Genomic DNA, 14,326 nt, shown 5'->3' with positions numbered 1-14,326 from the left:
TTGAAACTAGACCACATTCTTACACCATTCACAAAAATAAACTCAAAATGGATAAAGGCCCTGAATGTGAGACAGGAAACCATCAAAACCCTAGAGGAAAAAGCAGGAAAAAACCTCTCTGACCTCAGCCGTAGCAACTTCTTACTTGACACATCCCCAAAGGCAAGGGAATTAAAAGCAAAAATGAACTATTGGGACCTCATGAAGATAAAAAGCTTCTGCACAGCAAAGGAAACAACCAACGAAACTAAAAGGCAACCAACAGAATGGGAAAAGATATTTGCAAATGACATATCAGACAAAGGGCTAGTATCCAAAGTCTATAAAGAGCTCACCAAACTCCCCACCAAAAAAACAAATAATCCAGTGAAGAAATGGGCAGAAGACATGAATAGATATTTCTCTAAAGAAGACATCCAGATGGCCAACAGGCACATGAAGAGATGCTCAACGTCACTCCTCATCAGGGAAATACAAATCAAAACTACACTGAGATAACACCTCATGACTCTCAGAGTGACTAAAATGAACAAATCAGGAGACTATAGATGCTGGCGAGGATGTGGAGAAATGGGAACCCTCTTGCACTCTTGGTGGGAATGCAAACTGGTGCAGCCACTCTGGAAAACAGTGTGGAGGTTCCTCAAAAAATTAAAAATAGATCTACCCTATGACACAGCAATAGCATTTCTAGGAATTTTCCCAAGGGATACAGGAGTACTGATGCATAGGGTCACTTGTACCCCAATGTTTACAGCAACACTTTCAACAATAGCCAAATTATGGAAAGAGCCTAAATGTCCATCAACTGATCAATGGATAAAGAAGCTGTGGTTTATATATACAATGGAATACTACTTGGCAATGAGAAAGAATGAAATATGGTCTTTTGTAGAGACATGGATGGCACTGGAAAGTGTTATGCTATGTGAAATAAGTCATACAGAGAAAGACAGATTCCATATGTTTTCACTCTTATGTGGATCCTTAGAAACTTAACAGAAGACCATGGGGGAGGAGAAGGGGAAAAAAAGTTGCATAGAGGGAAGGAAGCAAACCATAAGAGCCTCTTAAAGACTGGGAACAAACTGAGGGTTGATGGGGGGTGGGAGGCAGGCGAAAGTGGGTAATGGCATTGAGGAGAGCACCTGTTGGGATGAGCACTGGGTGTTGTAGGGAAACCAATTTGACAATAAATTTCGCATTAAAAAAAAAGTAAATGAAAAAAATAAAATTTTTAAATAAAATAAAATATACAGACTTAAAAAATGTTTCCTTTTTAGAAATTTAGTGAAATGTGAAATAGCCTGGGTTCTGAGTTCAGACTGCCAGAACGCATTTCCTGATTCTCCTTTTTATCAGCTGACACAAGTTGGTCTGCTTTCTTTTTCAAGCTTCAAAGACCACATTTGTTAAATGGGAATAATAATAGTTCAATATCAGGATTTGTCATTAAATGAAATATTTCAGGGAAAGCATATAGAACCTTGCCTGAACACAGCACTTAATACATGGGGGGTGTCCTCCCCCCGCTTCTTCTCTTCCTCTTTCTTTGGAGAATTTCCTGTGCATAGGAGATAAGTTTAGGGTATTCCCCAAGCCAGATTTCTATGTCCTTATTGATAATTGTGAGGAGGTTCCTGCATCAACAGCATGGCTAATATATATGAACTTGCTAAAAATTCAGAAAATTAGGCCCGGCCCTAGACCTGCTGAATCAGACTTGTTACCAAGATCTCCAGGAACATTAGACACACAGTGCAGTTGAGGAGCCCTGCAGTGCTGTGGATTTCTGGCTTGCTGCTTTGGTCTGTCATTCTAGTTTCATTAATCTTCTTTGTACTGATTCATTCCATTCCTACTCTGACAAATCAAAAAAAAAATGGAAATAACAATAATAAAAATTACCTCAGGAAAGACTTTTTTATTAATGTTTCTTATGTTCAGAATGAAAAATATTAATGAATTTTCCAAATCTTTTCTTATACATGTTTCAACTTAATCCTTATATCCAGCGTACAGAGCAATAGAGTAAGGCTAATCATTCCCATAGAGTAACCTGTGGACCAAATATGCTGGAGGTCATGATAAAAATTTAGCTTACTGAGGATGAATTGCTGTCCTTTCTGTGAGTACAAAATCCCAGGGCATAAAGCTTTTATCCTTTGCCCAGAGAAATAATCTAAATTAATGGGTGCGCTACAGGAAATTGTAACAGGAATTCTATACAGAGGAAACTTATCCTGTAGAACCAGGGTATGTTAACACCAGGGCTGATGACACAGTGGCTCAGACTCTAAGGGACAGCCTAATCGGTGCAGAGACACGGAGACTCCAGACATATGTGTTGGTATGCAGCCAGCTTTGGGTCCCTCTTTTTCCTCTTTCTTCTCAGTTTACTAAACCAGTAAAGATCTGGACCAATCCAACAGCCTGTTTCCTGAGGATGGGAATAAGGATGCTCTGGAGAAACAGTTCCTCTGTCAGTAGAAGTCACCATGCAAGAAGGAAGACAGCAGGGAGATATGTCTAACAATTAATTCCACTTATGAAAGTGCTCCTGAATGTAGTGACACTTTAAGGAGCATGCGGAGATTTGTGGCCTGACAACCAGGAAGAGAGCAAAGGAAAGAATGATTAGAGCCCCTGCCAAAGGGACAGAGAAATAACATAAGTGACCTAAGGGGCAGCCAGTTCAATGATAATATAAAGTTCTCATTTGGGGATCAATCTCTCCCGGGCCATGGCAGAGTGATTAATTGGCAAAGCCTAGGGGTTGGGAGCAGAGGGGAAGGAGGGAGAGGGTGTGCAGAGCTTCAGAGAGGGGGCACCCCTCATTGCTGGGATCTATATCAGGCCAAATGCTGGTAACTCACCCTTCAGGAAAGACTTTTCTGTCAAGAGGTGGATTTAGCCTCTAGCATTTGTGATACTGATGACTTTATCTCCAATACCCTGACCTGTCCTGGTATAGGTGGAAAAGAGTCTCATTATCAAGACTGAATTGCAGGGAAAGAAAATCCCTTGCTTTCCTGGAAAATATATTCTCAGGAGTATTGAAAGACAGACATTCTTGCCAAATATTTCTTTAAAAAATACTATATTTGTGGTGGGTGAAAGATTCTTGTTCCAATGCTGGACATTGTGCACAGTTATAGACAGCCACCTTTGTTTCTAGATGGCTAATTTGCCAGAGAAAAATAACAACCATTCCCAACAAAATCAAGAGTAAATGTACCAAGTTGCTTTCATTAGCATCCTCCTTTGATGAAGGGAGTTCAATTTCCAGATAGTACAACAGGAAAAGAAAGTTGTGTACAACAGGGTCCTTAAAGAAAACCCGAAGGTGGAGTAAATAAGGACAGGGGTAGTCAATCTGGTGTCCCAGAACTGGCCCAAAGCTAGTGCCATGCAACTTTGGACAGGCATCGTACCTCACTGAATGACAGTTTCCTTGCTGATAAAATGATGAGAGTGGACAAAATGACTTCCTGAGACCCTTCCAGTCTTCCAGGCTATGATTCCACTTAGCCAATCTTCTCAGCTTCTAATTTTCAGCGTCTCCTATCCTCCTTCAGTCTACATGCTTTATCAGTATCAAGGTCAGAGTGTACTGGGCACAAAAAGAAGGATGCAATTTCTCCCATTTGGGGCTGTGAGAAGTTCTTACCCCAAGTTTAGTGAATAAAGGGTGGACCTAAATTTTGCATCAGGCCTGTATTTATCAAGAATGTTAAAAATTCTCACCCCTCTCTCTTTGGGAGACAGTTTCCAATCTAGAACGCTGAATTATTTTAGGCTTTGAGAGTTAGCTGAGATCCTTAGAATTAACATCATAATTAAAAACATTATTTTTTTCCTTTGGATAAATATGGTACAACAAAATACATGCTTTTTACTTTCTTCATATCCACTCCCCAGGGTCAAAGAGAGCTCATGTGCTCAAAGGAAGCCCTGCCCCTGACTTGGACATGCTCTCTGAGAATTGTCCATTGCAGTAGAGATGGGTTTGGGCTGCAACATCCCTATCTTTTTCCACCATCCTCTTTGTGACAAAATGAAGCAGCTTCCTAGAGTTAAATTTATTTATCCAGAAGCAATGAATAAAAAATATGTATATATCCCCTTCCTCTGGTACAGGACATCAATAAGGGATCCTGAAACTAGGGGTCCTGCCACATAACTTCTTGTTCTTCCTTCCAAGAACACTGTTCATGTTTGGTTTGGGAAAACTATTTTTTGTATGTTCATTTTTTTTAAATATTAAATTTATTGTCAAATTGGTTTCCATACAACATCTAGTGCTCATTCCAACAGGTGCCCTCCTGAATACCCATCAACCCTTAGTTTGTTCTTGCTTTCTAAGAGTCTCTTATGTTTTGGCTCCCTCCCTCTCTAACCTTTTTTTTTTCTTTGTTTCCTTCCCCTCCCTCATGGTCTTCTGTTAAGTTTCTCAGGACTTACATAAGAGTGAAAACATATGGTATCTGTCTTTCTCTGTATGACTTATTTCACGTAGCATAACACTCTCCAGTGCCATCCATGTCTCTACAAAAGACCATATTTCATTCTTTCTCATTGCCAAGTAGTATTCCATTGTATATATAAACCACAGCTTCTTTATCCATTGATCAGTTGATGGACATTTAAGCTCTTTCCATAATTTGGCTATTGTTGAAAGTACTGCTGTAAACATTGGGGTACAAGTGACCCTATGCATCAGCACTCCTGTATCACTTGGGTAAGTTCCTAGAAATACTATTGCTGTGTCATAGGGCAGATCTATTTTTTATTTTTTGAGGAACCTTCACACTGTTTTCCAGAGAGGCTGCACCAGTTTGCATTCCCACCAAGAGTGCAAGAGGGTTCCCATTTCTCCACATCCTCTCCAGCATCTATAGTCTCCTGATTTGTTCGTTTTGGTCACTCTGACTGGCATGAGGTGATATCTGAGTGTGGTTTCGTTTGTATTTCCCTGATGAGGAGTGACGTTGAGCATCTTTTCATGTGCCTGTTGGCCACCCGGATGTCTTCTTTAGAGAAGTGTCTATTCATGTCTTCTGCCCATTTCTTCACTGAGTTATTTGTTTTTTTGGTGGGGAGTTTGGTGAGCTCTTTATAGACTTTGGATACTAGCCCTTTGTCTGATATGTCATTTGCAAATATCTTTTCCCATTCTGTTGGTTGCCTTTTAGTTTCGTTGGTTGTTTCCTTTGCTGTGCAGAAGCTTTTTATCTTCATGAGGTCCCAATAGTTCATTTTTGCTTTTAATTCCCTTGCCTTTGGGGATGTGTCAAGAAATTGCTACGGCTGAGGTCAGAGAGGTTTTTTCCTGCTTTCTCCTCTAGGGTTTTGATGGTTTCCTGTCTCACATCAGGTCCTTTATCCATTTTGAGTTTGTTTTTGTGTATGGTGTGAGAAAGTGGTCTAGTTTCAATCTTCTCCATGTTTCTGTCCAGTTCTCCCAGCACCATTTGTTAAAGAGACTTTCTTTTTTCCATTGGATGTTCTTTCCTACTTTGTCAAAGATTAGTTGGCCATACGTTTGTGGGTCTAGTTGTGGGGTTTCTATTCTATTCCATTGGGCTATGTGTCTGTTTTTGTGCCAATACCATGCTATCTTGATGATGACAGCTTTTTTTTTTTATATGAAGTTTATTGACAAATTGGTTTCCATACAACACCCAGTGCTCATCCCAAAAGGTGCCCTCCTCAATACCCATCACCCACCCGCCCCTCCCTCCCACCCCCCATCAACCCTCAGTTTGTTCTCAGTTTTTAACAGTCTCTTATGCTTTGGCTCTCTCCCACTCTAACGTCCTTTTTTTTTTTTTTTACCTTCCCCTCCCCCATGGGTTCCTGTTAAGTTTCTCAGGATCCACATAAGAGTGAAACCATATGGTATCTGTCTTTCTCTGTATGGCTTATTTCACTTAGCATCACACTCTCCAGTTCCATCCACGTTGCTACAAAAGGCCATATTTCATTTTTTCTCATTGCCACGTAGTATTCCATTGCGTATATAAACCACATTTTCTTTATCCATTCATCAGTTGATGGACATTTATTTTATTTTATTTTTTTTTATATGAAGTTTATTGACAAATTGGTTTCCATACAACACCCAGTGCTCATCCCAAAAGGTGCCCTCCTCAATACCCATCACCCACCCGCCCCTCCCTCCCACCCCCCATCAACCCTCAGTTTGTTCTCAGTTTTTAACAGTCTCTTATGCTTTGGCTCTCTCCCACTCTAACCTCTTTTTTTTTTTTTTTCCTTCCCCTCCCCCATGGGTTCCTGTTAAGTTTCTCAGGATCCACATAAGAGTGAAACCATATGGTATCTGTCTTTCTCTGTATGGCTTATTTCACTTAGCATCACACTCTCCAGTTCCATCCACGTTGCTACAAAGGCCATATTTCATTTTTTCTCATTGCCACGTAGTATTCCATTGTGTATATAAACCACAATTTCTTTATCCATTCATCAGTTGATGGACATTTAGGCTCTTTCCATAATTTGGCTATTGTTGAGAGTGCTGCTATGAACATTGGGGTACAAGTGCCCCTATGCATCAGTACTCCTGTATCCCTTGGGTAGATTCCTAGCAGTGCTATTGCTGGGTCATAGGGTAGGTCTATTTTTAATTTTCTGAGGAACCTCCACACTGCTTTCCAGAGCGGCTGCACCAATTTGCATTCCCACCAACAGTGCAAGAGGGTTCCCGTTTCTCCACATCCTCTCCAGCATCTATAGTCTCCTGATTTGTTCATTTTGGCCACTCTGACTGGCGTGAGGTGATACCTGAGTGTGGTTTTGATTTGTATTTCCCTGATAAGGAGCGACGCTGAACATCTTTTCATGTGCCTGTTGGCCATCTGGATGTCTTCTTTAGAGAAGTGTCTATTCATGTTTTCTGCCCATTTCTTCACTGGGTTATTTGTTTTTTGGGTGTGGAGTTTGGTGAGCTCTTTATAGATTTTAGATACTAGCCCTTTGTCCGATATGTCATTTGCAAATATCTTTTCCCATTCCGTTGGTTGCCTTTTAGTTTTGTTGGTTGTTTCCTTTGCTGTGCAGAAGCTTTTTATCTTCATAAGGTCCCAGTAATTCACTTTTGCTTTTAATTCCCTTGCCTTTGGGGATGTGTCGAGTAAGAGATTGCTACGGCTGAGGTCAGAGAGGTCTTTTCCTGCTTTCTCCTCTAAGGTTCTGATGGTTTCCTGTCTCACATTTAGGTCCTTTATCCATTTTGAGTTTATTTTTGTAAATGGTGTGAGAAAGTGGTCTAGTTTCAACCTTCTGCATGTTGCTGTCCAGTTCTCCCAGCACCATTTGTTAAAGAGGCTGTCTTTTTTCCATTGGATGTTCTTTCCTGCTTTGTCAAAGATGAGTTGGCCATACGTTTGTGGGTCTAGTTCTGGGGTTTCTATTCTATTCCATTGGTCTGTGTGTCTGTTTTTGTGCCAATACCATGCTGTCTTGATGATGACAGCTTTGTAGTAGAGGCTGAAGTCTGGGATTGTGATGCCTCCTGCTTTGGTCTTCTTCTTCAAAATTCCTTTGGCTATTCGGGGCCTTTTGTGGTTCCATATGAATTTTAGGATTGCTTGTTCTAGTTTCGAGAATAATGCTGGTGCAATTTTGATTGGGATTGCATTGAATGTGTAGATAGCTTTGGGTAGTATTGACATTTTGACAATATTTATTCTTCCAATCCATGAGCATGGAATGTTTTTCCATTTCTTTATATCTTCTTCAATTATCTTCATAAGCTTTCTATAGTTCAGCATACAGATCTTTTACATCTTTGGTTAGATTTATCCCTACGTATTTTATGCTTCTTGGTGCAATTGTGAATGGGATCAGTTTCTTTATTTGTCTTTCTGTTGCTTCATTGTTAGTGTATAAGAATGCAACTGATTTCTGTACATTAATTTTGTATCCTGCAACTTTGCTAAAGTCATGTATCAGTTCTGGCAGACTTTTGGTGGAGTCTATCGGATTTTCCATGTATAATGTCATGTCATCTGCAAAAAGCGAAAGCTTGACTTCATCTTTGCCAATTTTGATGCCTTTGATTTCCTTTTGTTGTCTGATTGCTGATGCTAGCACTTCCAACCCTGTGTTAAACAACAGCGGTGAGAGTGGACATCCCTGCCTGATATCAGGGGGAAAGCTCTCAGTTTTTCCCCATTGAAGATGATAATAGCTGTGGGGTTTTCATAAATAACTTTTATGATGCTTAGGTTGTTCCTTCTATCCCAACTTTCTTGAGGGTTTTTATTAAGAAAGGATGCTGAATTTTTTCAAATGCTTTTTCTTCATCGATTGACAGGATCATATGGTTCTTATCTTTTCTTTTATTAATGTGATATATCACATTGATGTATTTACGAATGTTGAACCAGACCTGCAGCCAAGGAATGAATACTACCTGATCATGGTGAATAATTCCTTTTATATGCTGTTGAATTCGATTTGCTAGTATCTTATTGAGAATTTTTGCATCCATATTCATCAGGGATATTGGCCTGTAGTTCTCTTTTTTTACTGGGTCTCTGTCTGGTTTAAGAATCAAAGCAATACTGGTTTCATAGAATGAGTCTGTATGTTTTCCTTCGCTTTCAATTTTTGGGAATAGCTTGAGAAAGATAGGTATTATCTCTGCTTTAAACGTCTGGTAGAACTCCCCTGGGAAGCCGTCTGATCCTGGACTCTTATTTTTGGGAGATTTTTGATGACTGATTCAATTTCTTCGCTGGTTATGGGTCTTTTCAAGCTTTCTGTTTCCTCCTTATAGAGTTTTGGAAGTGTGTGGGTGTTTAGGAATTTGTCCATTTCTTCCAGGTTTTCCAGTTTGTTGGTATATAATTTTTCATAGTATTCCCTGATAATTGCTTGTATCTCTGAGGGATTGGTTGTAAAAATTCCATTTTCATTCATGATTTTATCTATTTGGGTCATCTCCCTTTTTTTTTTGAGAAGCCTGGCTATAGGTTTGTCAGTTTTGTTTATTTTTTCAAAAAACCAACTCTTGGTTTCGTTGATCTGCTCTACAGTTTTTTTAGAGTCTATATTGTTTACTTCTGCTCTGATCTTTATTATTTCTCTTCTTTTCTATGTTTAGGCTGTCTTTGCTGTTCTGCTTCTATTTCCTTTAGGTGTGCTGTTAGATTTTGTATTTGGGATTTTTCTTGTTTCTTGAGATAGGCCTGGTTTGCAATGTATTTTCCTCTCAGGACTGTCTTTGCTGCATCCCAAAGCGTTTGGATTGTTGTATTTTCATTTTTGTTTGTTTCCATATATTTTTAATTTCTTCTCTAATTGCCTGGTTGACCCACTCTTTCTTTAGTAGGGTGTTCTTTAACCTCCATGCTTTTGGAGGTTTTCCAGACTTTTTCCTGTGGTTGATTTCAAGCTTCATAGCATTGTGGTCTGAAAGTATGCATGGTATGATCTCAATTCTTGTATACTTATGAAGGGCTGTTTTGTGACCAGTATGTGATCTATCTTGGGGAATGTTCCATGTGCACTCGAGAAGAAAGTATATTCTGTTGCTTTGGGATGCAGAGTTCTAAATATATCTGTCAAGTCCATCTGATCCATTGTATCATTCAGGGCCCTTGTTTCTTTATAGACCGTGTGTCTAGATGATCTATCCATTTCTGTAAGTGGAGTGTTAAAGTCCCCTACAATTACCACATTCTTGTCAATAAGGTTGCTTGTGTTTGTGAGTAATTGTTTTTTATATATTGGGGGCTCCGGTATTCGGTGCATAGACATTTATAATTGTTAGCTCTTCCTGATGGATAGACCCTGTGATTATTATATAATGCCCTTCTTCATCTCTTGTTACAGCCTTTAATTTAAAGTCTAGTTTGTCTGATATAAGTATGGCTACTCCAGCTTTCTTTTGACTTCCAGTGGCATGATAAATAGTTCTCCATCCCCTCCCTCTCAATCTGAAGGTGTCCTCAGGTCTAAAATGAGTCTCTTGTAGACAGCAAATACATGGGTCTTGTTTTTTTGTTTTGTTTTTTTATCCATTATGATACCCTATGTCTTTTGGTTGGTGCATTTAGTTCATTTCCATTGTGTTATTATAGAAAGATATGGGTTTAGAGTCATTGCGATGTCCCTAGGTTTCATGCTTGTAGTGATGTCTCTGGAACTTTGTCTCACAGGATCCCCCTTAGGATCTCTTGTAGGGCTAGTATAGTGGTGACGAATTCCTTCCGTTTTTGTTTGTTTTGGAAGACCTTTATTTCTCCTTCTATTCTAAATGACAGACTTGCTGGATAAAGGATTCTCGGCTGCATATTTTTTCTGCTCAACACATTGAAGATCTCCTGCCATTCCTTTCTGGCATGCCAAATTTCAGTAGAGAGATCGGTCACGAGTCTTTTAGGTCTCCCTTTATGTTAAATCACTTTATCTCTACCTGCTTTCAGAATTTTCTCCTTATCCTTGTATTTTGCCAGTTTCACTATCATATGTCATGCAGAAGATCGATTCAAGTTGCATCTGAAGGGAGTTCTCTGTGCCTCTTGGATTTCAATGCCTTTTTCCTTCCCCAGATCATGGAAGTTCTCAGCTATTATTGCTTCAAGTACCCCTTCAGCACCTTTCCCTCTCTCTTCCTCCTCTGGGATACCAATTATGCGTAGATTATTTCTCTTTAGTGCATCACTTGGTTCTCTAATTTTCCCCTCATACTCCTGGATTTTTTTATCTCTCTTTTTCTCAGCTTCTCCTTTTTCCATAATTTTTTCTTCTAGTCACCCATTATCTCCTCTGCCTCTTCAATCCGAGCCATGGTTGTCTCCATTTCATTTTTCAGCTCATTGATAGCATTTTTTAGCTCCTCCTGGCTGTTTCTTAGCCCCTTGATCTCTGTAGGAAGAGATTCTCTGCTGTCCTTTATACTGTTTTCAAGCCCAGCGATTAATTTTATGACTATTGTTCTAAATTCACTTTCTGTGATATTGTTAAATCATTTTTGATCAATTCGTTCGCTGTTGTTATTTCCTGGATGTTTTTCTGAGGGGAATTCTTCCGTTTCATCATTTTGGATAGTCCCTGGAGTGGTGGGAGACTGCGGGGCACTTCCCCTGTGCTGTCTTGAATAACTTGCATTGGTGGGTGGAACCGCAGTCAGACCTGATGTCTGCCCCCAGCCCACCACTGGGGCCTCAGCAAACTGGTGTGTACCTTCTCTTCCCCTCTCTTAGGGGTGTGATTCACTGTGGGGTGGCATGGCCTGTCTGGGCTACTTGCACACTGCCAGGCTTGTGGTGCTGGGGATCTGGCATACTAGCTGGGGTGGATCGGCAAGGTGCACAGGGGCGGGAGGGGCAGGCTCAGCTCGCTTTTCCTTTGGAGATCTGCTTTGGGAGGGGCCCTGCAGCACTGGGAGGAAGTCAGACCCGCCAGAAGGATGAATCCGCAGAAGCACAGCGTTGGGTGTTTGTGCGCTGCAAGCAAGTTCCCTGGCAGGAACTGGTTCCCTTTGGGATTTGGCTGGGGGATGGGTGAGGGAGATGGCGCTGGCGAGCACCTTTGTTCCCCACCAAGCTGAGCTCAGTCGTCCAGGGCTCAACAAGGCTCCCTCCCGTTGTTCTCCAGCCCTCCTGTTCTCCAAGCAGAGCTGTTAGATTATAACCTTCCAGATGTCAAGTCCTGCTTGCTGTCAGAAAACACTCCATCCAGCCCCTACGCTTTTGCAAGCCAGACTCGGGTGCTCTGCTTTGCTGGTGGGCCACCCCTCCACCCTGGCTCCCTCCCGCCAGTCCACGGAGTGCACAATGCCTCACCACCCTTCCTACCCTCTTCCGTGGGCCTCTCATCTGCGCTTGGCTCCGGAGACTCCATTCTGCTAGTCTTCTGGCGGTTTTCTGGGTTATTTAGGCAGGTGTAGGTGGAATCTAAGTGATCAGCAGGACGCGCGGTGAGCTCAGTGTCCTCCTATGCCGCCATCTTCCCAGGATCCTCCCTATTCCTACTATTATAGATGAATTTGTTTTCTTAATCTCCTTTCCAGGTTATTTATTGCTAGTGCATAGAAATACAAATTATTTTGTATGTTGATTTGTATTCTAAAAATTTGTTGAACTGTTATTAGTTTTAGGAGGTGTGTGTATGTGTGTGTAATTACTAGGGTTTTCGACATATATGTTTGTGTTGTCTGCTAACAATGGTAATTTTATTTTTTTCTTTCCAATTTGGATGCCCCAACTTGGTTAATTTAAATGTGATGTTACCTCTGTGCTGGAAGGACCCTCCATCTAGATCTTCTTAGTGAGATGAGAATGAAGTGGATAGATATAAAAGTCTTCTACAGAGCTGTAATGTTGAACTTGATCCCACATGGGAGCTCATGAGAACTATCCGGAGGTGGACAGTAATGGTCTGCTTTATCCTGTGCCTTTATCAAGCACACAACTCCAAACCTCTCACCCTTGCCTGCTTCATCTTTCCTCATTTCCTCACATCTCAACTTTCTTCTCCATTATCTATGTATTAGTTTCTTACTGATGCTGCAAAAAATTGCCAAAAATTTAGTGGTTTGAAGCAACTGAAAAGTATTATCTTTAGTTCAGGAGATCAGAAGTATAAAATGCATCAGCAGAGCTGTGTTCCTTCTGAAAGCTCTAAAAGGAGAATCCATTTCCTTGATTTTTCCAGTTTCTGGAGGTTTTTCACACTGGCTTTTTTTTTACCTAGATTATGCATTTAATGTTATTCCAGGTCTTTTTATGACTTGATAGTTCATTTCTCCTTATTACTGAACAATTTTCTATTGTCTGTATTACCATAGTTGGTTTATCCATTCAGCTACTGAAAAACATCTCAGTTGCTTCCAAGTTCTGGCAATTATTGAATAAAGCTTCTGTAAATACCAGAGTGATTGTTAGATCATATAGTAAGAATATGTTGAGTTTTGAATGAAACTGCCAAAATGCCTCCCAAAGTGGCTGTACCATTTTTAAATGTTTATTCATGTATTCATTTTAAGAGAGAGAAAGAGTACTAGTATATGTGCATGTCCATGAGTAAGGGCAGAGAAAGAGAATCCCAGGTAGTATCCACACTCCCTGACACAGGAATCCATCTCATAGACCATGAGATTATGAACTGAGCTGGAATTGACAGTTGGATATTTAACAGACTGAGCCAAGACACCCCTGTAACATTTTGTATTCCCACCAGTAATGAGTGAATCCTCATGTTGTTTCACATCCTCACTACCATTTGGTGCTGTCAGTGTTTTAGATTTTAGCCAGTGTTAAGTTTGAAATTCTCTAATGACATATGATGCTGTGTGTTTTTTCATATGCTTATTTGACATCCATGTATCTTCTTTGTTGAGTTCTGATCAGAATATATACTTATTTTTAATTGGGTTTCTTGTTTTCTTATTGTTTAATTTTAAAAGTTCTTTGTGGGGCACCAGGGTGGCTCACTTGGTCAAGCATCTGACTTCAGCTCAGGTCATGATCTCATGATTTGTGAGGTCTGTGCTGACAGCTCAGTGCTTGGAGCCTGCTTCAGATTCTGTGTCTCCCTCTCTCTCTGCCCATTCCCCACTCATTCTCTGTATCTCTGTCTCTCAAAAACAAATAAACATTGATAAAATTTTTTTAATACAAAAAATATAAGTTCTTTGTGTATTTTATATACCAGTTTTTGTTTTGTTTTGATTTGTTTTGTTCATACTATGTATTTTGCAAAGCTGTTTCTTACAGACTGTGGCTGGTTTTATATGTTTCTGACAACTAATATGTCTTGTTTGGGACAAGACAATGTCTTGTCTGTTCATTTTTCCCATTTTCTACTGAGTTTATTGTATTACTGACTTGTAGGAGTTCTTCAAATATCCTGTCTACTACTTGTTTATTAGATATATATTTTGTGAATATTTTCTCATTTTCTGCCATATGTCTATACATTTTCTTAACAGTTTAGCTTAATGGGCAAAAAAAATATACTTAATAAGGTCAACTATATTATTTTATAGTACATTGCCTCCTTTAACCTCTCTTAAAAAATCTTTAACTACCACCATGTCTCAAAAATAATTTTCTGTGTTTTAGAGAAACAGGCTTTATGATTTAGCATTAATGTTTAGGTCAATGGTATATTTAGACTTAATTTTGTGTATAGTGTATAGTACAGTAAGAGAAAAGAAGTATATAAACATAAAATACCCAGAATGACTGAGATTGTAGGCAAGGTGTATGTAGAGTCCAGTGAGGCCAAAACAGGCATGATTGAGGGATTATTTCATGAAGGTGACTCCAGAGCCGAGTCTTCAAGGATGAAA

The sequence above is a fragment of the Lynx rufus genome, unplaced genomic scaffold (genome assembly GCF_022079265.1).
Source record: "Lynx rufus isolate CCGP_SWC_20201006 ecotype Redwood Valley unplaced genomic scaffold, mLynRuf1.p SCAF_9, whole genome shotgun sequence".
Classification (NCBI taxonomy): Eukaryota; Metazoa; Chordata; class Mammalia; order Carnivora; family Felidae; genus Lynx; species Lynx rufus.
Note: the sequence above shows the minus strand (reverse complement) of the source record.